General features: G+C 40.4%; 1 protein-coding gene across 3 annotated transcripts in view; it reads left to right on the top strand.

The window, feature by feature from the left end:
- The first annotated feature begins 9,088 nt into the window (after positions 1–9,088).
- STARD3NL (STARD3 N-terminal like) overlaps positions 9,089–27,656 on the top strand; it is a 47,681-nt gene continuing 29,113 nt past the window's right edge. For 2 of the 3 annotated variants that reach the window (XM_049893938.1, XM_049893937.1), the window contains exon 1: positions 9,089–9,272. The gene's annotated coding sequence lies outside the window, so the exon portion shown is untranslated. Of the gene's footprint in view, positions 9,273–21,966; positions 22,028–27,656 lie in introns of those variants that run through there. The other variant, XM_049893939.1, reaches the window with a different exon arrangement.

Here is a 27,656-nt window from a genome sequence, read left to right on the forward strand (position 1 = left end):
CCATTTACTTTCTTAGCACTTTATATCCCTTATATCCTTGCAAAGAATGAGGATTTCAGTACAGTAAATTGTGCACATGCAGAACCTGTACATAGACTAAGAGGCAGTCTTTCAAACAGAGTAAGAGAATACTGTGTGGTTCAAAATTGGAAAAGGTATGCAGCAAGGTTGTATCCCTTCACCCTACTTATTCAATCTGTGTACTGAACAAATAATTCAAGAAATGGGACTATATAAAGAAAAACACGGCATCAAGATTGGAGGAAAACTTATTAGCAACCTGTGACATGCAGATAACGCTACTTTGATTGTTGAAAATGATGATGACTGAAGCACTTACTGATGAAGGTCAGAGGCTACAGCCTTCAGTATGGATTACACCTGAACACAAAGAAAACAATAATTCTCACAACTGGACCAATAAACAATATCGTGGTAAGTGGAGAAAAAATTGAAGTTGCCCATAATTTTATTCTGCTTGGATTGACGATGAACCGTCATGGAAACAGCAGCCAAGAAATCAAACAATGTATTGGATTGGGCAAAACTGCTGTAAAAGGCCTCGTTAAAGTTTTCAAAAACAAAGATGTCACTTTAAGGACTAAGGTGAACCTGACCCAAGCCAGGGTCTTTTCAGGTCGCTATGAGTCGGAATCGACTCGGCACTGGGTTTGGTTGGGTTTGGTTTATATGCATGCGAAAGCTGGACAATGAAAAAGGAAGACAGAAGAAGAATAGATGCTTTCGAACTGTGGTGCTGGTAAAGGATATTGAATATGCCACGGACTGCCGATAGAACTAACAAATCAGTCTTAGATAAAATATAAGAGAATGTTCGTTCTTAAGAAGCTAGAACGGAGAGACTTCAACTCATGTACTTTGAACACATCAACAGGGAAGACGAATCTCTAGAAAAAGATATCATATTTGGTAAAGTAGAGAATCAATGAAAATTAAAGTCCTCAATGTTATAGATTGAATTGATTCCCCCAAAATATGTGTTGTAAATCCTAACCTCTATGCCTGTGGTTATAATCTCATTTGGGAATGGAATGTCTTTTTTATGTTAATGAGACAGGATTAGAGTGTATCTTGAATCAGTCTCTCTCTCTCTTTTTAATTGTGCATTAAGTGAAAGTTTAGAGCAAATCAGTTTCCCATTCAAAAGTTTATACATAAAGTGTTCCATAACACTGGATTCATTCCTCATATTGTGTCAGCACTCTCCCCATTTAAACAACCAAGCAGAAGTAGAGGAGGGAAGAGAGATGTCAAGACACATTAAGATTACCTAGGAGCAGAAGCTCAAGAGAGAAGGATCTTCCTCTGAGCTGAAAGAGAAATGCTTCCCCTAGACCCAGCACCTTGAATTCAGACTTCTAGCCCCCTAATCTGTGAGCAAATAAATTTCTGTTTGTTAAAGCCACCCACTTGTGGTATTTCTGCTATAGCTGCACTATAAGACAGAAATTGGTACCAAGAGTGGGGTGTCGCTCTAACAGATGCCTAAAATGTGGGAACATTTTGGAATTGGGTAATGGGTAGAGGCTGGAAGAGTTTTAAGGTGCCTAATAGTAAAAGCCTAGTTTGCGCTGAAGAGACTGTTGGTAGAATTATGGATTTCAAAGGCAATCCTGGTGAGAGCTCAGAAGGAAGTGAGGACATCTACAGAAAAAGTTTCTATTGTCTCAGAGAATATACAGCATGCCAGCAACAGAACGCTGCTAGAAATGTGGATGCTGAATGCACCTCTGGTGAGGCTTTAAAAGAAAATGATGAACATGTGATTGGACAACTGAGGAAGGGCAATGCTTTTTACGCAGTGGCAAATAACTTGTTTGAATTATGTTCAAATGTTTGGTGGAAGGTAGAATTTGTAAGTGATAAACTTGAATATTTGGCTGAGGAGATTTCCAAACAAAATCTTAAAAGACCGTGTAGTTTCTCCTTGCTGCTTATAGTAAAATGTGAGAGAAAAGAGATGGACTTAAAAATGCCCTGTTTAAAATAAAAAACAAAAAGATTTGGAAAATTTTGTCTCACAAACTAAAGACATATGTTCCAGAATGTGGCTACACAGGTGGTGGATATTTTTTACATATACAACTTTAGGTGCTGCTTATAAATTGATACAGACAATAGAACACACAAGGGCCAAAATCAGGGCAACTTCTTGTACATAATCAAACACCCTGCGGGACGAAGTTCCTAGGCTCAGAGGCAAAGGACCATAGATTCAAGGGACGTCTATGTCAATTCGCACAACATAGTTCATAAAGACAAAGTACTGCATCCTTCTTTGGTGAGTACTGTCTGGGGTCTTAAAAGCTTGTGAGCAGCCATCTAGGATGGTCTTTTACAGTCCAGAGTAAAGACAAGTGAAGGGAACCAAAGACTCAAGGGAGCAATTAGTCCAAATGACTAGTGGAGCACATGAACCACAGCCTACATGACTCTGAGACCAGAAGAACTAGATGGTGCCTGGCTACTACGACAGACTGCTCTGACTGAGATCACAACAGAGCAGGAGAAAAATTGTAGAACGAAAAATCAAATTCACAAAGACCAGACTTACTGGTCTAACAGAGACTAGAGGAATCCTCGAGACTATGGCCCTGAGACACCCTTCTGAACTGAAACTCAAACCATTCCCAGAGACCACCTTTCAACCAAACAACAGCCCCCCCCCCCGCCTACATTGCCACTGTGTCGATTCCAACTCATAGTGACCCTATAGGACAGAATAGAACTGCCCATAGGGTTTCCAAAGAGCAACTGGTGGATTCAAACTGCCAGCCTTTTGGTTGCAGCTGAGTGCTTAACCACTGTGCGACCAAGGCTCCAAAACCAACAGACAGGCCCATAAAATAAACAGTAACACCTGAGAGGAATGTGTTCCTTAGAACAATTATGAGAGATAAAAGGGCAACATCTGCCCAAAAGCAAAGATGACAAAGCAGGAAGTGATAGGAAATCAGGATGAAAGGAAATGGGGAAACTAGGACGGAAATGGGGAGAGTGCTGACACATTGTGGGGAATGAAACCAGTGTCACGGAACACTTCATGTACGAACTACTGGATATGAAACTAATTTGCTCTGTAAACTTCCACTTAACGGACAATAAAATTTTTTTTAAAAAAGAACACTGCTACAAAAACTTTTGTTAAAGAGATTAAGACTGTGATTGATGGATTTATCCAACTACCACAGCAGAAAACCCATCAGCTTAGACTGCAGAGGACAAAGAATGAAAAGAAAGAACGCTATCTGCCTCTTGGAATTCTGTAGGAAGAAAACATGCCAAAGGAGCTACATCTTTGTCCTACAAAAAAAGGAAAGGGCCATCTCTGGAGTAGCTTGGAGGTCAGTGGACCTATTGGAAGGAACACGGAAGCAGGGCCTTCTTGGTTTCAAAGGGTGGGCCTTTGGATCTCATAGGGTGGGACCAGGGCCAGATTAAGGCATGTCAAGGCCCTAAACACTGATAATCTGTGGTACCCCCTCCTCTGCTTACTCACACATTCAAATAGGATATATAAGCTATATATACATGTATATATATATATACGGAGCCCTGGTGGCATACCAATTAAGAGCTCAGCTGCTAACCAAAGGGTTCGCAATTCAAATCCACCAGCCGCTCCTTGAAAACTTGATGGGACAGTTCTACTCCGTTCTACAGGGTCGCAACGAGTCGGAATTGACTCAATGGCAATGGATTTGGGTTCTCTGTGTGTGTGTCTTAGCCATCCATGGCCAGCACCTTCTCGTGCACTGGAGCTGGTACCAATTTCATTTAGTGCCCTGCCAGCTCTCTTCCACTGTGGCACTCACTTTTCCTTGTGTCCTGTCTGCTTGGCATCTATGTGTCTTTGCTTTGGACAATTTGTGTCCCAGTTTTGTTGATGCCCTAAGCACGTTCTTACCTTACTTATTGGGCAATCGTCCCTGGGTGGGGCCAAAGCCTCCTAAGTTTCAAGGAGTCAGATCTTTGCCAACTCGGTTCCAGAGTGTGGGGCTACAGTTAAGTTGTATTAGGGGGATGGGGCTGCCACCCAAAGCTGAGGGGACAGGGCTGCCATGAGCAAAGGACAGAAAATGGGGACTGTCAGGGCCAAGGGGTTGGGGTTGCTATTCCACGGACTAGGAAAACTGGGCCGCCCAAAGCGGAGTAAGCAGTTGCTATCCCAGTGGGTCTGGAAGGTGGAGCTGAAGCCCAGGGCCAGAGGACTTCACCCAGAATCCAGAGGGAGTGGCCAATACCCAGAGTCTGGAGGTCAGGGTCCTTGCCCAGATGGTCTCAAAGAACAGAGGATTACTTGTAAGGCTTGAGAGCTAATGTAATTTGTTTTGCTGGGATTTGGACTTTCTTGATGCCTTTCATCCCTTCTTTCCCTCTAATTTCTCCCATTTGTATTGGAAATGTTTACCTTGTGCCTGTTCCACCATTGTACTTTAGAAACAGATAACCTGTAGTCTAGATTTTATAGGTTCACAGATGAAGAGGAATTTTGCACCAGAAGGGAATACATCTAAAGTCTCACCCATGTTTGATTTAGGTGATTCAGATGATGAAATTTTGGACTTGGAGCAGATGTAAGACTTTTGGGATAATGTGATGGCATGAATCTGTTTTGCATGTAGCAAGAACACGAATTTTTGGGGGCCAAAGGGTGGAATGTTATGGATTAAATTATGTCCCCCAAAAATATGTTTTGTAAGTTCTAACCTCTATGTCTGTGGTTATAATACCATTTGGGAATGGATTGTCTTTGTTATGATAGTGAGACTTTTTTGAGATATGTTGCTGTTGTTAGGTGCTGTCAAGTTGGTTACGATTCACAATGAAACACTGCGTGGTCCTGCGCCATCCTCACAATCATTGCTATGCTTGGTCCTATTGTAGCAGCCACTCTATCAATCCATCTCATTGAAGGTCTTCTTTTCTTCCACTGACCCTCTAATTTACCAAGCATAGTTCTCCAGGGACTATCCCTCCTGATAACATGTCCAAAGTATGTGAGACAAAGTCTCACCATCCTCACTTCAAACCACCATTCTGGCTGTACTTCCTCCAGGGTAGATTTGTTTGTTTTACTAGCAGTCCATAGTATATTCAGTATTCCTCACCAACACCATAATTCAAATGCATCAATTCTTCTTTAGTCTTCCTTATTTATTGTCCAGCTTTTACATGCATATGAGTTGATTGAAAATACCATGGCTTGGGTCAGGGGCACCCTTGTCTTCAAAGTGATGAGTGGTGGCTTTTGAGTTATAAAAGAGATTAAACAAGTAAGAAGAAGTAGAGATGGGGGAAGAGAGATGCCAAGCCACATAAAAATTGCCCAGGAACAGCTCAAAGAGACAAGGACCTTCCTTTCAGCCAAGAAAGAGAAAAAGCCTCACCCTGGCGCCAGCACCCTGAATTCAGACTTCTAGCCTCCTAAACTGTGAAAAAATAAATTTGTATGTTAAAGCCAACCACTTGTGGTATTTCTATTGTAGGAGCACTAGGTAACTAAGACATTCAGTACTGTCTATTATTGGTACAATAGCTACAACAATGAACTCAAACATACCAACAATCACAAAGTTGATGCAGAACTAGGCAATGTTTCATCTGTCATACTTAAGGTCACCATGAGTCAGAGTCAACTCAGTGGCATCTAACAACAGCCAACAACATGTCCTTACCGATCAAGAATATGATTAATCTCTTTAAGTAAATATTTCCATATATACCTCACTCTGTTAGGATTTCTATTCTGTGTTCTCTTAATTTTTGCTCAGTTTTATTTAAAGTTTTTAACACTTTGTCACTGCCAAAATGTTAATTTCTCTAGTCACCCATGAGTCTACTCCTTCTGTTTCTTCTCTGATTTTGAGTTTAATGCATCTAAGTTTTCTTTTGGTCTCTCTTACTCCTTAAGTGATGATATTCCCCAGGATTTTATCTTAGGCTCTTTTCTCAAGCTGCACACTCTCCCTGGATGATATCAATTATACCCACATATACTGCAGGAAGGCATTTGACTGTATGGATCATAATAAATTATGGATAAAATTTAGAAGAATGGGAATTTCAGAAAAAACTTAATTGTGCTCATGAGGAATCTGTACATAGACCACGAGGCAGTCATTTGAACACAATAAGGGGATACTGAGTGGTTTAAAATCAGGAAAGATGTGCATCAGGGTTGTGTCTTTTCACTATACTTACTCAATCTGTATGCTGAGCAAATAATACAAGAAGTTGGACTATATGAAATATAACGAGGCATTAGGATTGGAGGCTCATTAACAAGCTGCGATATGCAGATGACACAACCTTGCTTGCTGAAAGCAAAGAGAATTTGAAGCACTTACTGATCAAGATCAAAAGCTATAGCCTTCAGTAGGGATTACACCTCAACATAAAACAAAAATCCTCACAACTGGACCAATTGGCAACATCATTATAAATAGAGAAAAGACTGAAGTTGTTAAGGATTTCATTTTACTTGGATCCACAGTCACCACCTACGGAAGCAGCAGTCAAGAAATCAAACTATGTATTAATCATAGGACAAATCTGCTGCAAAAGACCTCTTTAAAGTGTTAAAAATCAAAGATGCCACTTTGAAGACTAACGTACACCTGACCCAGGCCACGATATTTTCAATCGCCTTACATGCATGTGAAAGATGGATAATGAGCAAGGAAGACTGAAGAATAATTGATGTCTTTGAATTACGGTGTTGTCAAAGAATACTGAATATACCAGGGACTGCCAGAAGAATGAACAAGTCTTTCTTGGAAGAAGTACAGCCAGAACGCTCCCTGGAAGACTTCATCTCACGTACTCTGGATGTGCTATCAGAAGGGACCAGTCCCTGGAAAAAGACATCATGCTTGGTAAAGTAGAGTCAGCAAAAAAAGGAAGACCCTCGATGAGATGGAATGGCATAGTGATTGCAACAATGGGCTCAAACATAACAATGATTGTGAGGATGATGCAGGACCAGGCAGTGTTTCACTCTGTTGTACATGGGGTCACTATGAGTGGGAGCCAACTTGATGGCACAGTGGTTAAGAGCTATGGCTGTTAACCAAAAGGTCAGCAGTTTGAATCCATCAGGTGCTCCCTGGAAACCCTATGGGGCAGTTCTACTGTGTCCTATGGGGTCACTATCAGTCGGAATTGACAGCAATGGTTTTTGTTTTGTTTTGTTTTTTAACAACAAACACAGTGATGTTTCTCCTGAAATCTCCAGATTTATAATCTAGATGCCTACCAGATGAACCACAGCTTTCTCAATACGAAATGTTCACAACTGATTTTACAGCCTCAACTCCAACCCTTCCCCCAATCTGGCTTTCCTCCTGAATTCCTAGTTTAAGTTAAGGGCCAATTTCTCCAACTAATCACCCAAGTCAGATGGCTGAGAGCCTCACCTCGCTACTTTATTTTCCCAGATAAAGTCAATTGCCAAGTCTTGTCAATTCTACCACTTTAATAGTTTACATATTTATCATTTCCTTTCAATCCAACTCTAATGTGCATTACTGATTTCCACTATAGACATATCTATCGTAAGACTTCAGGCTTCATTATATTTCACATAGACTAACTAGTGAATGTACAGAGTATGGATTAGATGAGAGCATTACTTTTCCACATTGTAAAATGGTATGTACTCTGCATCATCATTCAACACACATTTGCTAAGTACACGATCTGGGCTAGAGATAGGTGTAAGTGGTCTAAAGTGGAAAGTGGAAGGAGGAGCAGCAGATGACTTAGGCATAAAGTCATAGAACTTTCCCTGAAAATTTCAATTTTTATATTAACATAGTTTAGGTAGAACATTTTAGGTATGTTTCATGTAATTTAGACAGTTATCTCATATTTACAATAGGTGCAGTGGTTAAGTACTTGGCTGCCAACTGAAAGGTTGGCCCTTTGAACCCACCAGAGGCTCCATGGGAGAAAAGACTGGCCATCTGCTCCTGGTAAAGCTTACAGGCTAGGAGACCCTATGCGACAGCTCTACTTTGTCCTGTGCCGTTGCTACGAGTCCTAAACGACCTGATGGCACACAACAACAGGCCCCGCACTACCCCAACACCATAAAAGTTTGGAGAGGGAGAAGCCTCATGTAAACATTTTTCGTATGATGCCTAGAACTACATTTTGCTTGGGCATACAAAAACGTTATCAACATGCTCAATCCATATTGGGCTGTAACTGTGTAGCTGGTATCAGATCAAACTCCCACCATGAAGAACTATAAAACTGGATTAAATTTAGACAGAAAACTGTTGTTTGATGGCATCTGAGAGTATCTGAAGGAGCTAGGAGAGAAAGCTTAGAGAGCTTAGCTCAATTATATATATTGATTCTGAGGGCTACTATGCAATATTTTAAAAGAATGAGGTAGTTATACATATACATACACATATGTATATACATATACATATCTCAAAGATACATTGAATGAAAAGGAAAATGTAAATAACTTCTAAAAATATGTAAATACACAGGAAACAGGAGCCATCATCTAGACACAGGGCCTATGATTGGTACCTGAGGGGGATTTTGGCCGAATATGTAATATTTAATTTTTGGGGGGATATTATTTGTGCAATTTTAAATTCAGAATAACATTTAGAAAGTCTTTAGAAGAACGCTCAAGAACTCTGCAACACTGGTTGCCCTCAGGAGGCTGAGTGACTGAGGAACTGGGATGGGAAGGAGAATTTTCCTGCATACCACTGGACGAAGACACTGGACGAAGGTGGAAGAAGCAGAATCACCAACTAGAAGGAAGCGGAACGCTTACTAAAATCGACAGATGCGAGATGACGGGAAGTACAAGCGGTTCCAGCTTCTCTACACCAAAATCCCAGCTTTCCATCTTCTCCTTTGGGCAGGGCGTTCGGCCTTCGCCCGCCTTCCTGAGTCGCTTACTGGCCGGTGGATGACTGACAGACTCTCCCACCAGTCAGATGGCTCCACTCGGGTGGTGCTCAGCCCCAGCCTGGTCTTCGGTGCCTCGGGAAAGATGCGCCCTGTGTGCGCGACGTAAGCGTGTTGACGTCACGGGCCGGGTGCTGGAGGAGTCCGGGGCGGCTGGCAGCGGGCGGCGAACTGCGCTTCGCCGGCCGGGCTTGGTCCCCAGTCCCGCCCCGCCCCGCCCCTCCGCCCGCGAGGGCCCTGCGGGCGCGACCAGGGAGCCGCTGTCCCTGGGCTAACTTGGGGCAGCCTGCCCGCAACCACCCGACGAGGTAGGCTGGGTTTCTCGTCACTCTATTGGACAGGTTGGAAAACTGAGTCCACCGGGGTCAGATGACTTGGGGTCAGATGACTTGCCTAGGGCTCACGAGAGACCAGCGGAAGGAAACTGAATCCCGGGCATCCCGGTTCTGTTTGCAGAGCCCTGGGCGACCCTTCAGGGCCCGAGGAGGAGGGGCGAGCCAGGCTGTGTTTATAATGAATACAAAAGTGAAGTTGCAGAATGCTGAGCCCCACTTCCCCCAGGCTTGGACCAGGATTCAGGGGGTGGATTTAGGTAGTGAGTTCCCCATTCCTTCACCCTGCGGACCCTGATGAGCTGCCGGTGGGCTCCAGCCTCGTGCTGCACTATGGGCCTTCCAGAGTGCCCAAGAATGGTGACTGGGGTTGATGGCTGGGTTGTCTAGGCACAGTCGGTTATAGGCCTTTGTTATTCATTAAGGAAAGCCTTGGTCAAAATAAAAAAAAAAATTAAAAATAAAAGGACAACTCATGAATTTCCTGGCAAAATGGTTTTCGTCCACAGTTTCCCCCGCTCACGGGTACCTGGCCACTTTTTGCATTCTCGCTAGCATGCCAACTTTGGTTTAGGATTAGAAAGAGATTTTTTTTCTTTTAGTCCAAACATGAATTAACATTTTGGAACTTTTCTTATCTTTTTAATGGAGCAGTTGTTCACTATGGGTGGGGTACCTGTTCCCCAAATCATTTGTCTTTTGTTTCACAGATGGGCTCACTGAATTCATCACTTGGCTCAGTAATAAATTTAGTTTGAATAAATTTAGCAAGGTAACAAAGTAACCACCGGTCTAACACCTGAAATATACTGGAATGAGTCATTTCTTTAATATCAGAATTCTTTGTTGGGAAGGGTTCTGAAAGATAATTCCCACTCATGTACCACCTGCTCATACACCCTCTCTTTCTAGAAGCAGAATTTTGCAAAAAAAAAAAAAAAAAGCATCTTTATTTATGGGTTCTAATAATAAGACGGTGGATAAGTATAGTTCATAAAGTAAAAATGTGTACTGTACACCATGGAGAATATGCAGACATTTATGTAATATTTTGTGTTGTTATGAAATATTCATTCCCTTTAAAATCTGACTGTCTCAAGCATTGGCCTTTTAAGACTGCATTATTGCATAAAACTCCTTAAAGAAATGAAGGTAAAACGTCTTCTGAGGACTTTCACATACTTAGATTCACCAAAGAGTGGTGATCATTGCCATTTGCATTTATTCCTTGGACAGTTAATGTGATAGGTTGTCTTGTCTATGCCAGGCTTTGTTTTACGTGTTGGGGATTGAAAGAGGCACGATTTAGAAAAGATCCCTGCCCTCAAAGATCTTATATTTCTGTAAACAAATAAGACCATTTTAAATAATGATAAGCGCCAAAAAAAAAAAAAAAAGATTACAGAATAAGAGTTTGACTAGGGTGCGCGGAAAATCAGATAGAACGGTCTGCTAAAGCTTTCCTGAGGAGGCTGAGACCTGGATGTTTAGAATGAGTCAGCCGTGGGAAGATCTACCGGGAAGTTTCCAGGCAGAGGTTACAGTACAAAGGAACTAAAGGAAGAAGGAGCCTGAGAGTTTCAGGGACAGAAGGGAAGTCAGCGTCTGAAGCAGAGTGAACCCAGGGGAGAGTGAGGTGGGGCGGATAGTAGGAGATGACACCCTCGAGCTGGGCAGGAGCCAGACTGTCTGTATCGCTTGTAAGGATTGCAGACAGACAAAGGAAATATGATTTGTGTATTGCACAGCCATTACTGTTTTCTTTTAGTGACACTCATAGACCCCTACCAGCTCTCTGCTTTACTTTGGTTATGAAATCATTGCAATAATTCTCTTTTTTTCCCCCACCAGGCGTCCTTTGTATTAATGAAAAAAAAAAAAATGTTTTTATTCCTCAAGCTCTGTGTCCCTCATGGCTTCTTTCTTTTTCATTGTCAATAAATATGTGCAGGACTCAAAGCCTCTGCTTATCTTCAACTCCCTGCTTTTACCCTCCCTACTCCCAAACCATGAATCCTCTCCAGTATTATCTTTGTGTGCTTCCCTTTGGAAAGGACTGTCAGTCCCTGCTCTTCTCTAAGCTGAGTTCCAGGAAATGGCATTGTCAAGTGAAGTAGGGCTTACTATTAGACTTTGTTACTGACTAGAGACTTAATGACTGCCTTTGTTTAGTACCCAGGGTGTGCCACGCACGTTACAGACTTCCTAATCTTTACAACAGTGCAAAGATAAATATTATTCCTTCTTTTTTTTCGAAAATAATTTTATTACTGTACTTTAGATGAAGGTTTACAGACAATTTAGCTGCTCATTCTCATCAAACAGTTAGTACACGTATTGTTTTTTGACATTGGTTACCTATCCCATGACATGTCAACGCTCTCCCCCCCTTGACCTTGAGTTTCCTATTACCAGGTTTCTGCCTTCTAACCCTTGCCCTGGGCTGGTGTACCCCTTTAGTCTCATTTTGTTTTATGGACCTGTCTAATCTTTGGATGAGCGTGAACCTCAAGAGTGACTTCATTACTGAGCTAAAAGGGTGTCCTGGGGCCACACTCTCAGGGTTTCTCAAATCTCTTTCAGGCCAGCAAGTCTGGTACTTTTTTTTTTTTTTTTAATTGTGCTTTAGGTGAAAGTTTACAAATCAAGTCAGTCTCTCACATAAAAACTTATATACACTTTGCTACATACTCCCAATTTCTCTCCCACTAATGAGACAGCCCACTCCCTCCCTCCACTCTCTCTTTTTGTGTCCATTTTGCCAGCTTCTAACCCCTTCTACCCTCTCATCTCCCCTCCAGGCAGGAGATGCCAACATAGTCTCAGGTGTCCACCTGATCCAAGAAGCTCACTCCTCACCAGCATCCCTCTCCAACCCATTGTCCAGTCCAATCCATGTCTGAAGAGTTGGCTTCAGGAATATTATTCCTTCTTGATAGATAAAGAAACTTACACTTAAGGCCACACAGCTCTTACTGACAGAGCCTGGATTTAAACACTCATTAGCCTGACTCCAAAACTTAATTCATTCTACTCTGCCTCACTGATGTCCCCAGTGTATAACAGCAGCTACAAATTTCTGTTATTTAAAAATATGTTTTATGATGTGGTGTTTTAGAGATCACATGGTTCAACCCTCTCATTTTGGAAGTGGGGCTGTGTAGGCCCAAAGAAGTTAAGTGACTTTCAAAACATAACAGAGATGGTAGCCAAATCAGCACTAAATTCTTGCCCTGCGGATTCTCAGCCTAGTGTTTTTTCTGCTATACTTCACAGTCTTCATGAAAGTCCCATGACAAGGGTTCCTGTAAATATAAAAATACAGCCTTTCAGCAGCATAAATGTACTGTCCATAAACTGATAAAAGATAATTTTAAAAAGATAAGACAGTGTTTCTTGTAGAGCTAAAAGAATCCTCTGCTTTATTTTTCTTCTCTTTTCTGAGCGTTGAGCGGGTGTGAGCTGTCTGGATGGGTCTTTGGTTTCTGTTAGTAGGAAGAAAGCTGTGGTTTCAAAATGACATTTTATGCCTTGTGTTATGAGTTCAAAAATGTTTGAGAAGGAGTTTAAAACTTTGTTAGTATTTTCCCAGCCTTAACCTTATGCTTAGAAGTCTGGGAATATTGTCTTAAGTTTGCTGGCTTATAGTTCCTGTCAGCGAATAGAATTTCTTCCCAAAATTGAGGAAGTCCTTGGGTCGGCTCAGAAGTGTAACTTCCGTTTCTTACCAATGTATTATCGTTGAAAAATAGTAAGTAAAAATCAGCTTATAAAATACATGGTTGAGAAATGGGTTAGTATGTTCCTAAACTTAAAAACAATAACAACAAAAAACCCATTATTTATTTCTAAGGTTTGCTTAGTTTAGTATTTATGATTGGGATATGATAGATTATTAACTTAATTTACTTTCTGCAGGGCTTTTTGACCCTATAGCCTCACCTAACCTAACCTAACGTAACCTAACCTAACCTAACCTAACCTAACAATATAGGTAATAGGAGCCTTGGCTTCTAACCAAAAGGTCCAAGGTTTGAACCCACCAGCCTCTCCGAGGGAGAAGGATGTGGCAGTCTGCTTGCATAAAGATTATAGCCTTGGAAACCCTATGAGGCTGTTCTGCTCTGTCCTATAGGATCACTTTGAGTCAGAATTGACTCAGTGGCAACTGGTTTGGTATGACATAATGGCACACACACACAACGTAATGGAAGGAGCCCTGATGTTGCTATGGTTAAGCGGTCAGCTGGGTCAGTGGTTCAAACCCACTGGCAGCTCCACTGGACAAAAGACCTGGAGATCTGCTGCTGTAAAGAATATGGCCTAGGAAACCCTATGGGGCAGTTCTGCTGTGTTATACAGGTTCACCATGAGTAAGAATCAACTCGATGGTGTGCAGCAACAATAACGAAATATTGTCTTTTCCATTAGTCAAATTAGGATAATATTATAGGAATTATTCTTAAGTGTTGAAATATATTTAAACTTAAACAAGCGAGTTCTTTTGCTCTTTAAGCAATCTGCTGGATATTTTGACCGACGGTCGATGGCACTGGGTATCTCTGTTCTTAAACGTTCGTCAACTGGCATCCACATTCTGAAGATCCAGCCTGTTATGATTTGACCCAAGATTACAGTTCTGTCTTCCTGCCAAGAGCGCAATGCCCCACACTTGACTCCTGAACTTTACCCTTGAGCTTTTCAGCTTTAGTGCTTTTGCTTTTACTCTGTCTACAGCCTGGAATGCCTTCTAGATGGACAATGCCAACCCATAAAGTTCTACCTATTCTTCTAAGTCCATCTCAAAGGCTGCTTCCTCAATGAAACATTTTCTATGTCTCTTTAATGAAAGCCTTCTCTTCTCACAGCATTTTCGAGAGACTGTCTTGGTGACTCAGTTTACCAATCTTGTTATCTTTAATAATGCATTATTATACACCAAACTAAAAACCAAACCAGCTGCCGTCGAGTTGATTCCAGCTCAGGCGACCTCATGTGTTTCAGAGTAGAACTGCGTTCCATAAGGTTTTCAATGGCTATGATCTTTCAGAGGTAGATCCCCAGGTCTTTTTTCCAAGGTACCTCTGGGTGAGTTCAAACTGCCAGCCTTTCAGTTAGTAGCCAAGCACTTAACTGTTTGCACTACCCAGACACTCCTTCTCACAAACTCATTGTCATCTAGTTGATTCCAACTCACATGGGTGCTTATATATATGTTGACTTCAGTTTAAAAGAAATAACAATTAGTGTTATACATGTAAAGTTTTCACGGACTGAAGAGCCTTCTGGTTTTATTTACATTCTTATTACTTCATCTCTGAGTAAAGCACTGTTATGCTTTTCTTGGCTTTGTTTCAACAGAACCTCTTTCCTGTTTTAGCTAAGAGTCTGAGTTCTCTAGTTATCATGTAACCCCTTGAGAGAGCTCACTTCTTTGGGCTTTAAATGTTGAAGGAACATTTTTGCAAATACAGACAATGTTCTCTGTGCTTATGGTATCAGAGAACGGTAATACTAATTCTACTTTTTAACATTATAGATGAGAAAACTGAGGCCCAGAGAGAAAATGTGGATGGCCCAGGGCACCTTTCTTACTTGTAGTGTTAGGCCAGTCTTCTTGGTCAGTCCCCCAGCTCACAGCAGCAGGGGCTTGTTGCAGGCCATTATTGGCTCTTGTGTTCAGCATCAGAGCTCCTGGCAGCCTCTTACAGGTGTATCAGCACAGGTCAGGTCTTTCTGGATTGTTTCACTTGTTTTGCTTGTGGGTTGACCTGGATCTGGAAGATACCTCTTGTTGTGACTCAAGATCAAAGCAGTACCTCTCACCAAGGATTCCTGACTCTGAACTACTTACAAAACAAACCAAACCCACTGCCGTCGAGTCGATTCCGACTCATAGCGACCGTATATGACAGGGTAGAACTGCATCATAGAGTTTCCAAGGAGCGCTTGGTGGATTTGAACTGCTGACCTTTTGGTTAGCAGCTGTAGCTCCTAACCACTACACCACCGGGGTTTCCCTAAACTACTTAAGCCTGGAGGATTTTCCTAGGATGGAATGGGGTAGCACTGGGGTTTGGTAGGCTCTTTAGTTTAAAATCTTTCTCTGTCACTTGTACTCCACTCACAATTTTTCAAAAAATACCTTGGGATTGGTGGGCATCCTCAGCATATTAAACCCAGAGTTTTTGGAGGGCGGCCTAGTACCTTCTTTGTTACAGTAACCACAGATTCCCGTGTCCCATATTTTCCAGGACAATATACAATATTGTGTATTATAGCTCACTAGAGCACATTCAGGTTTGATTTTTGTTTCAGGAAAATATATTCTCAATTTTTTTTTTTTTTAATTGACCACTTGCTGTTTAATTAACCATATGGAACCACAGTCTTAGAAAGTACCCTTTACTATTTATCCAGTATATTAAATTCATCAAAGGTAACACAAGAGCTTTTGAACTAATAGGTTTTTCTCCAACTAAGGTGGGAGTATATCCAAAACTTGGTTTTGGCATTATTAATAATAATAACATTATTAGTAATAATAACACATACACAGGGCTTCCTCTGTAGCAGAATGAACCTGGGGAAGAGTGAACCCAACCAAGCATGTTAACCATTTGTGCTGCAATTTTTTTTGGACCCGTGTACCATCCTTATATATCATTATGGGAGGTAATATATGTAACTTCTGTCCTGTTGGCAGCTATTCCTGGGCATAGATGTGAATGCCTGTACCCGTTGTCATCGAGTCAACTCTGACTTATAGCGACTTTGTAGGACACAGTAGAACTGCTCCATAGGGTTTCCAAGAAGCGCCTAGTAGATTCAAACTGCCGACCTTTTGGTTAGTAGCCGAACTCTTAACCAGTATGCCACCAGGGTTTCCAGATGTGAATGGCACTCCTTTGCATGAACATGCTCTAGTTTGTGAAATAGGAAATTGGCCTCAACTAACTCTGAGGCAGTTAACATCATGTCTTCCCTGGCATTGTTATTAGCATGCCACTTCCACCAGCTGCAGAGCCACTAAAGGACCAGTGAGTAGAAGATGCCTCTGTTGGCTAGAGTGACATTTGCAGGAACATTTCTTATTTCGGCCCTTCCAGGAAAGTGTTGAATGAAGAGAAACCAAGCTTGCCTGGGAATAGCCATGTTGGCTTTGCTGCCCACTCACCAGCCAGCTACTTGAAATTCAGCTTCTTGTTTCTCTTTAGGGAGAAGATAGGTCTGGGGAGACCTCAAAAGAATCTATGATGAACACATTATTAATTCTTTGTGATGAAGAAGGATAGTTGCTAAGTGTGTCCTTTTGGTCACTTTCCTGTGATTCCTAGAAGAGCATGTAGCTCACTGCCGTGGACACTGTTGACTTTCAGATCTAGATTAATAAGATCGCCAGTTCTGTGCTAAGAGTTGACAGCATTTTTAGGTTATTTGAAAATTGCTTTCAGTAAACACTGAATAAGTGGCATTGCATGGTGCAGAGGTATCCTCATACCTATTGGAAAATATTTCAAGTTCCTTAATTAAGGGACCTTCATCTATCTAGGTAGCAACATAACTATTGCCTCCATCACTGTTAAGGCTGGCAACACATCACTTAGAGGAACCTTTAAACATTCATGAGAATATGTTACTGAGGAGCATCAAGCTTCCTCTGCATACCTGTCTGCTAATGGTTGACTAATGAGATCAAATTTGGAAAAAATAGTGATAGCTCTGCAATAACCATCAGGTATCGTGTAAGGGATTTATTGTGGTTTTTAGAAAAGCTAAGGGGAGATTTTGTTCTGTGGGAACAAAGGAAAGTTCGGCAAAAGATGGATGGTCAGCAACCCCCCTCCAAAAAAAAACAGTCTTTTGTACTTGTGGATGTGACCTACTTGTCTCCTGAAGGAAAATGGTGTGATAAATAGCTTCTATGACCTATAAAACAAGAGTTTCTGAGTGAGCTGCAGAGAAAAGATTTGAATGGAAGAATTAGAGCTGAAGCAGAGAAAGGGGGGAAAAATAGGTACACAATTAATTCGAGCACCAGATCTAGTAGAAGGAGAACCAGAGATTGGAAAGGGACAGTAGAAGTTGGAAAAATGTAGCTGTAGAGACTCTGTTCTAGTTATTTTGGGCTACCTGATAGCAGCTTCTGAAAAAGATAAGAAAAAAAGAATATTCTTATTCCCAGAGCCCATCTTGGGTGAGACTTATCCAACCAGTAATGAGATGTAGCTACACCATGCCAGCCATCCAACTTAGCTGATACTGGTGAAATGACTGGCTACCTCGTCTCCAGGTTATTGACCCCTACAGGGCTGGTGGGCTTACAAGTTTTGTGTACCACCCAATACGACTTTGGCCGCTCCATGGACTGCTGCCATTTTTGCTAACCCATGGTCTGTGGAAGAGCAAATATACATTTTCAAATGGCCTCTCTTTCTCCAGCTTAGTCTTCTTCCCTGGGGCTAAGCAACATCTCCAGTGACTTTTTTTTTTTTAAGCCAGTTGACTGAGATGTCCCCCGAGACTCCAGTGACATAGTTTTTGCCAAGAATACATACTTGATTTTATTCCCTCCCTTCAGTCATTCTCTTGTATTATTTATATGTCTGGCTCCTCGACTAGAATTAAGTTCTGCTGAGAGCAGATCTCCTACATTACCTTTTATGTCCTTTTAAATGTTTGCTTGGGTCTGTACACATTGTAGGTGTTCAATGCGTATTATTAAATAAAATAAAGACTCTTACTGCATTTAAATAGGGCCTACCTCATGATTAATTTCTGTTCTAAAATTAAATGCACTGTCTTATGTGCCTAGTGCCTTCATAACAAAAATACCACAAGTGGGTGCTTTCAAAGAACAGAAATTTATTTTCTCACAGTTCTGGAGGCTAGGAGTTCAAATTCAGGGTGTTAGCACTAGGGGAAGGCTCTTCTTTGTCTCTTTAAGCTACTAATAAACAAAAAAAACAAACCCATTGCCATCGAGTCAATTCCGACTCATAGCGACCCTAAAGGACAGAGTAGATCTGCCCCATAGGGTTTCCAAGGAGCACCTGGTGGGTTTGAACTGCTGACCTTTTGGTTAGCAGCCATAGTTCTTAACCACTATGCCAGCAGTAGCTGCCAGCACTCCTTGGTGTTCCTGGGCTGGTAGATTAATTTGCTTCCATCTTCACATGGGATCTTTGCTGTGTGTTGTCTCTGTGCCTATTCTTCTCTTTTTATAAGACACCACTTTTTTTTTTTTTTTTTTACTCAAAAGGGATTAGGTTTAGGACCTACCCTACTCCCGTATGACCTTATTAACATAACAGAAGAAACCCCTATTTCCATACAGGGTCATATTCACAGGTACAGGGGTTTGGACTTCAGTATAACTTTTTGGGGGCATAAGTCAATTCATAGCATGGACTTTCTTAGTTTTTGTTTTCTTCTCATCTTTTATGAAGTAAAGTGCCAACATTTTAATTTCTGCTGTAAGTAAATTTCATGGCTTTAAATTCCATCTATATGCTGATGACTCCCAAAATTTATATTTCTAACCCAAACCACTGAACTCCTGGCTCATATCTGACCATTTATTTTGTCTCCAGTTGGATGCTAATAAGCATCTCAAACTTTGTGTGTCCAAAACTGAACTGCCTCTTCTCCCTCAAAACTGAATCTTCTCCCTTAAAGGTGCCTCTTTTCTGTCTCCCCCATTTCAGTAAATAGCAACTCCATCCTTCTAGTTCCTTAGACCATAAATCTTGGAGTTTTCCTGAGTCCTCACCAATCTATCACCAAATACCCTTGGCTCTGTATTTAGGACCAGCTAATTCTCACCACCTCCATTATCGGCACCCTACCCTGCTAAATTGGTATGTCATCTCTCTTCCGAAATTTTGCCATGGCGTCCTAACTGGTCTCCCTGCTTCTCTCAGCAGAGAGCCTCTTAAAGCTTAAACCGGATCATGTCCCCTCTTCTGCTGAAAACCTCCCAAAGCCTCCCCATGTTATATAGGGGGAAAGTCCTGATAGCGGCTTGTATGGTCCCACAGGAAACCCTGGTGGCCTAGTGGTTAAGTGCGACGGCTGCTAACCAAAAGGTTGGCAGTTTGAATCCACCAGGCGCTCCTTGGAAACTCTGTGGGGTAGTTCTGCTCTGTCCTGTGGGGTTGCTATGAGTCAGAATCGACTTGACGGCACTGGATTCTGGATGTGGTCCCACAAGGCCTGGGCCCTTGTTAACCTCTCTGTTATTACCTCCTGCTGCTCTTCATGGCTCTCATTTAGCTCCAGCCACACTGACCTCCTGGCCGAACTTCCTGCTTGACCAACTAACTCCATCCTTCTCAGGGCTTTGGCCCTTAATCCTCCCTCTGCCTTCAGTGCTCTTCCTCCTGACAAGTAAGTGCATGGCATTTCTCCCTTACCTCCTGCAAGCCTGTTCTCAAATCCCATCTTCTCAATGAGGTCATCTTGGCCACTCAATTTAATGTTGCCATATTATATTGTATATTGTCTTCTTCTTCTGGAAAGTAAGCTGTAGGAAACTTTGTCTGTTTTGCTCATTGATAAATCCCCAGTGCCTAGAGGAACACGTGATACAATTTTGGTGCTCAAAATATATTTGTGGAATAAGTGAAACAGATGTGGTATGTTCTTGGGTAAGCTTTGAATTTTCAAAAACACTCAAGTACAACTCTTAAATCTTGTAATAAATCTCGAGACTCAGCTTCGCAATATATGCTTTAGGTTTGCCTCATAAGTTGTCAAAACACTGAAATGTTCTTACCTAGCCATCTTTAAGTTTTAATATTTTGCCCTCTATATGCTATATGTGAAGTAACAGTTCATTAGTATCTTTAGTATCCTATAGGAAATAGATCATTTAGAAGTAAAATTACTGTGGGAACAGGTTTGGGCCGGGGAGATAAACTAGTTTCTATTAGACGAATGACTTAAAAACAACATACCATTTATATTCTGCTTTAATTTTTCTAAGTCATTGATATTAATGTCTAAATATATCTGAGTCTTAAAGCAGATTTTCAAAAGGCTAAATTCTGTTTATGCACACAGAATTGCTGTACTTACATCTGCTCTGATATTAGTGGAAATCATTGAACGAGACAAAATTACAAGAAATGACATGGAGCTTTAATAGGGAGCCTTGAATGTATTGTGTGGGAACAGAAGCAGCGAAGAGTGAACGGATTTATCAGGATGGAGTAAATGCATTAATTACATCCCAGACAAATATAAACAGCACTAGAAAGCAGGAGACCTAGAAAACAAACATTCTGGGTAAAACTGAAGATACAGATATAGATAGTACGTAGGACTATCCATGTTCTTAAAAGTAAGAGGAGGAACCGAAGGAAAAGCGGTTGAAATGTAGGCAGTGTTAAAAGTTGTTGGCTGCATGAATAAAACAACACATGGCATTTGTAGGTGGTGCTCTGTAAAAGATATTGTTCCTAAGTTTCTGGGAGGAGTTTCAGTACTAATGTAGGGAACGAAGGAAGAACAAACTTGGCTTTTAAAAGCTTATAGTACAATGATATTTTGTGCACATTTTAACTGAAGACCTGAGGAGACTTTAGACTCAACTCTTTGCATGATGTAACTGCACTATTTCACTTAAGCCCTATAACAACAACCACAACAAAGACCATCATCAAGTATCTAAGTGACATTAGTTCAGAATTCAAACAGAATGACTCTTTCTGCAGCCACAAGCACTTTAGAAGCCTTCAACCAGTCCGCATTCATGTCTAGGTAACTTGATAGTTATTCTAAGGGGAGAATTATTTGGATGTCTGTATGTAGGCTTTCCTTGAAGTCTATAAGTTCTTCTCAAACTTCCATGTACATAAGAATTATTATACAAAGCTGTATATACAAAATCCTTGTGCAGTCTGTTTTCTAGAATGATTTAAGAGGTCTTCAAAGATGATTCTGGTTCCTTTATGCTTTCAGAGGCAGCTTATACATATAGCAAAGTCGATTTAGTGATTTTTTACAATGAAAATTTGGGTTTACTCTTTGCTATATACATATATGCCATATGTGTGTATATGTATATACACGCACACATACACTACATACATATTATGTTTAAATATATTTATTGTATATACTTATATATATTGTGGGGGTGTGTGTATTTATTTATGTTTATGTTTGTTTTTCTGAACAACTCAGGCATGTGTCCATCACGACACTTAGCCCTCAGTACCTAAGCACATATCTCCTAAGAATAACAGGATTCTCCTGCATAAACAGAATACTGTTATTAAACTTAGAAAGTTAACAGTACTTCCATAGTATCATCTCATATATAATCAGTTTACCAATTGTCTTTTGTAGCTTTTTCTCTTTTTCTTAAGTTCAAGATCTGAGCAAGGCTTATACATTGTATTTGATGGTTATATCTCTTTGTGTTCTTTTACATTTGAAGGATTTCCCCACAACAGTCTTTCTTTTCATTGTCCTTTTGTTTTATACAATATTGACTTCTCTGAAGAGTCCAGGATAGTTGTCTTGTAGAATGTCCTAGGTACTATGTTTGTGTGATTGTTTCCTTATGATTAGATTCAGGTTACACATTTTTGGCAAGGCTGTTTCGTAATTGATGTTGTATACTTCTTATTGCATGTCATCGGAAGGCGTATAAGACCAACTTGTCCAAGTCTTGGTGATGCAGTTTGATTACTTGGTTCAGGTGGTGACTGCAGACTGTAAAGGTACATTATTCCCATTGAAATTATGAAGTAATTTGAGGGATAATACCTTGAGACTATGGATAGTCTATTCCCCAACAATTTTTTACTTAATAATTTTTGGCATTCATTAATGATATTTGTCTGAATCAATTATTTCATTGGTAGTTACAAAATGTAGTTTTCTAATTTTCTTATTCCTTCTGTATTATCTGATATTTTCCTGTAAAGTGAAACTCTCCCCACACTCATCTGGCTTTTTTTTTTAATTGAACTTATACTTAACACTTGGGAAATTCCATCTTACAGTTGAGTTTTCAGGCTTCTACTGATAAATCAAAAATACGGCCTCTATTTCCACATGTATAGTCCCTGAAAATCAGGCACACACACCTCTTCTGTTTTCTAATATTCTGTTTCTGATATTCTCTGTATCCCTAGGCCAATCGTCAGTTGCCAAGTTTCTTTCTTCTTGCACTGTTGTTTTTCTTATATCAACGATGTATTTCTCCATATCTATGTCTTTCAAAACTTGGAGAATAAGAATTGAGAGGACTACATTTTAAGACAAAAAACTAAACCAAACCCATTGCCATCGAGTCAATTCCGACTCGTAGCAACCCTATAGTACAGAGTAGAGCCACTGCCATGGGTTTTCCAAGGAGTGTCTGGTGGATTCTAACTGCCAAACTTTTGGTCAGCATCCAAGCTTTTAACTTACTGTGTGCCTATATGGAAATGAATTATTCTACAAAGTTTAAAATTATACAAGTTCCCTTAAATTAAAAACTCATCAAAATGTACATAATTTCAGAGCTTTTGGCCCAAGTGAATTTTAAGTTGTGTTCATGCATGCTTTTGAAATACAGTGAAACATTTTAGTGGGTAAACAGAAATATCTGTCCTCCCTTATCAGGTTTGGTTTTTGTCTATACGAGTTTTTACTTACATGATGCCTTAGGAATACGTTCTTCTCCATTGGACCTACTTTTCAGAGCTGTTGTGAGGCTTAAATGAAGTGAGTCAGGGCGGACTTGACAACAGCTAACAACAATAACATGTAATGCCCTCAACACTATGCGTGACACAGAAAGTCTCAGAGTAAGGAAGCTATTCATGTTGTTAACATAATTAACATAATTGTTAATAAGTAGGATTAGTTTATGCTTTTGTTGTGTGCATTCTTTGTCAAATAATGTTAGTTTATTATTAAAGCTTTATTACGACATTTAACGATAATGATAGCTTTCCTTTTTTAATGTTCTGGATTAGTTTATAGAATTTTATTCATCTTTTATTTCATATTTTAAAGTACCTATAAAGCTGTCTGACTCCAGGACTCTAGGTAATTCTTTCCAGCTTCTTCACTTTTTTGGGGGCGGGGGGGCGGGTAGGCTATTCTATTCAGTCTGGACATAGCCTGCAGTCTGAAATTGAATTGAACATGCTATCAAGATGCATTTATAATTACTAGTGATTGGAATGTGAAAGTGGAAACAAAGAGGAAGGATTGGTAGTTGGAAAAATATGGCCTTGGTGATAGAACCGATGCCAGAGATCACATGATAGAATTTTGCAAGATCAATGACTTCGTCATTGCAAATATCTTTTTTCAACAACGTAAACAGTGACTAATATACATGGACCTCGCCAGATGGAATACACAGGAATCAAACTGACTACATCTATGGAAAAAGACGATGGAGAAGTGCAATATCATCAGTCAAAACAAGGCTAGGGCCTGACTATGAAATTGCTCATGTGCAAGTTCAAGATAAAGTTGCAGAAAAGTAGAACAAATCCACAAGATCAAAAGTACGATCTTGAGTATATCCCACCTGAATTTAGAGACCATCTCAAGAATAAATTTGACGTACTGAACACTAATGATCAAAGACCAGACAAGTTGTGGAATGACATCAAGGACATCATACATGAAGAAAGCAAGAAGTCATTAAGAAGACAGGGAGAAAAAAAAAGACCAAAAATGGATGTCAGAAGAGACTCAGAAAGTTGCTGTTGAACGTAGAGTAGCTGAAGGGAAAGGAAGAAATGACAGAGTACAAGAACTGAACAAAAGATTCCCAAAGGTAGCTGGAGAAGACAGAGTTACATCATGTAATGAAATGTGCAAAGATCTGGAGATAGAAAACCAAAAGGGAAGAACATGCTCAGCATTTCTTAAGCTGAAGGATTCTATGGGCAAAATATTAAATGAACCAGAAAGCATCAAAAGGAGATGAAAGCAATACAGAGTCACTATATGAAAAAGAATTGGTCATCATTCAACCATTTCAGGAGGTACCATATGATCAAGAACCCATGATCCTGAAGGAAGAGGTCTAAGCTGTACTGAAGGTGTTGGCGAAAAGCAACGCTTCAGGAATTGATGAAATAACAATTGAGATGTTTCAACAAAGAGATACAGCACTAGAAGCGTCCACTCTTCCATGCCAAGAAGTTTGGAAGACAGCTGCCCAGCCAACCGAGTGGAACAGATCCATATTTGTACCCATTCCAAAGAAAGATGATCCAACAGATGCCATTGAGGGTCATCAGGAGAAATCTAGGTGTTCACCTTCTAAAGTGCTTTTCAGTGACATCATGTTGGTGACTTTATTAGTGTCTGAATCTAGCCTTCTTTCTTGTTGACTGAGAAACCTGACTCCTCAGCTTTGTTTACAGATCCCCACTGGGATAGCTCTGCCTCCCATGGGTGGATTCACGTCTCAGAATTCACAATGAACACCTCAGGTACTGCCGTAGAACAAATGTTTATTTCAACCTGATCAGCTTATTGTTTCTCTATATAGAATATCATATTTTCATATGAAGCTTGGAATTAGAAAAGGGTTGGGGGAGTCAGGCAGGGCATTATTAAATTACTTTGTTCAGTGACAAAAGACATTGATGATATCCTGATGTGATCATGTTAATTTTAAGAATAGCTTAGGCAGTGGACTGGAGATACTTAAAGTCTGATGGACAAGGTGCCCCACCTGAAGAGTGCCTGCCGGGATGGACACAACCACTGTAGACTTGTGACACCCCTTTTCCTCTTTTCCTGACTGACTCACCCCTGCCTGATGAGCACATTCCCTTTTTCCCTCTTTAGGTCTGATCATATGTCCTGTCAGCTTGCTAGATCATAGATACTCCCCTGGTTGCACAGTGGTTAAACCACCCAGCTACTAACCAGAAGATGGGTGGTTTGAACCTACCAGTCGCATGTGGCAGTCTACTTCCGTAAAGATTGCAGCCTTAGAAACCCAGTGGGGCAGTTCTACTCTGTCCTTCAGGGTCGCTATACTTGACTGCATTGGCTTATACATCTCTACTCTGATTGATTATGCATTGATTTTCTAGCTTAACTCTCAGAGGGTGATATTATTTTCGTTGTTTCAGAATTTTCTCCACCATTTGCAGCCCTGACAGAATGAGCAAATCAGCTTTGTAGCATTTCACACACACACATAAATCATTTTTTTCTTTTTAAACATTTCACTCATTTTCACTTGGTGTATTAACAGGGATCTGCTGGCAGAATTTGACTTCTTGACCTAGGGAAGATTTAGTTTTTATTTGCAGTAGTACCAATAAGTTGATTTTATTTAAATTTTTTTTTTAGAATTTTTCACTTATTATTTTGAAACAACTGATTTTTTAAATATATTTCTCTATACAATATTTTCCCATCTTCCAACTACTAATTTGGATGTGGTTTGTAGGTGTTTTAAAATTTAACCCAGTACTTCAGACATTAAAATTGTTTTGCTAGATGTCATATTTAACTTGAAACATATACACATAAAGAAAACTAAGGCTATTTTGAAATATCAACATAATAGTAGTGATCAGTTTGCCAAAGAAAGGTCTGTGTGATTTTGGTTTTATTTAACTTCCTGTAGTACTTCATGGTGATTGTTCTCCAGCTCAGGAAGCCTGGGGTGTTGTGTAAATGCTTCAGCTCTCTAACCTTGCCCACTGGCAACCCTTCTTTCCCCAGTGGTTATCTTTTAATAACCTCTTATGAAGTTACTTTCATCAAATTTCCACCAGGTCTTTTACTTTCCAAGGTAAAATTGACACACCTCGTAGCATCACTAACGGTGCAGAACTATGAATCATACTTTTTTCTTTTTTTAGAACATACCTGCAAATCCACAAACCAACTTTGAGATACTTTAAAAACATAGATGGCCTCATTTAAGCAAACATTAAGTAGAACATTTTAATTTTATGAAATGTTGACTAAGTGGTTGAATTTGACATGTGTTAACCTTGTAGAATTGCCAGGTTTTCTTAGGCATGGCATAACTTTTCCCATCTTTTATTGGTACTGTCTGAATATGATGGTGTCTCTGTCTTGCAGTGGTTTTTAATACTCTGGACTTTACCTTCACACCCCTCTTTTCCATGCATGTTTATTTTTATTTCTTAAATAACATTGTGTTTTTGGTGAAAGTTCATACAGCAAATTAGGTTCTCATCTAACAGTATCTACACAGATTGTTTAGTGACATGTATTACATTTTCACAAAGTGTCAACGATCTCGTTATTTCCATTCTAGTTGTATGTTTGCAGTACTGTAGTTTCCCTGCCCCCTTACGTTTTCACCTTTGCTTTAGAGTAATCATTGACTATTGATGGCAAAGGGTTTGGTGTTTTTTCTTTTTTGGTTTGTAGTCTCATATAAGTGATTTTTTTTTTAAAGGAGCACAGTACTCATGGATGATATTTATTTTTATGAGCCAATCTGTTATTTAACTAAAAGGTGACCTCCAGGGATAATTTTGGTTCAAGGTTTAAAGAGTATCTGAGGGAGACAGTCTTGGGGAGCACTCTAGTCTCAACTGGTCCAGGAAGTCTGGACATTTTAAGAATTTGAATTCTGTTCCAACCAACTTTATTTTTAAAGCATCTGTGATTTTTGGTCATCATGCCAGTTTCTCTTACTGGCGAGGAATCTTTGTAAATGTCAGGTTGTTCCCTCGCTATTCCCATTCCCCACTTCTAGCTGCTTCATCTTCCAGACTGAGGGCTCTAAGTAGGACCCTTACTTCATAAACCGGGTCTTGTAACATGTGGTGTGCTTTGCAAGAAGATAGCCAGCCTGGGCCACCTCTTGCCCCAAGAGAAACCCAGTCCCAGGGTACAGTGAGCCCAGCATTGAATCCGAGGTCCTGAGGCAGCTTCTGTCCTCAGGGCCTCTGACAACCTAGAACTGCATCCCAGGGGCCATTTGAACACCTTCTGATGTCCCTCCTGGGTCCTTCTAGGAATCTGGGGTGTGGCAGGCTAATCTAGGGGAAAGAAGTGGAAGATTCGAGTTTGAATCCTAAAATATATCTTAAAATGTCTCTTAGGTAGATGTATGCATATAATCCACGTCAGCCTTCGCTTTTTTGCCTGTAAAACAAGGCAGTTGGAAAAATCAGGTTGCAAACTCAAATGGCTGCAGCCTAGGCCTAGACTGAGGCGCAGAGGAGAGCACATGCCCCACTAAAGAGATCCGTAGCTCTTGGCTTTATTGTCACAGTGAAGGAATACAGACCTGGTGATGCTATATCTTACAGCTTTTCAGGAGAAGCTGAAAATCTTGATTTTTATATGAAAATTAATTATTTAAAATGCTAGTGATTCATTCAGAAT

This window comes from Elephas maximus, chromosome 8, assembly GCF_024166365.1.
Source record: "Elephas maximus indicus isolate mEleMax1 chromosome 8, mEleMax1 primary haplotype, whole genome shotgun sequence".
NCBI classification, from domain to species: domain Eukaryota; kingdom Metazoa; phylum Chordata; class Mammalia; order Proboscidea; family Elephantidae; genus Elephas; species Elephas maximus.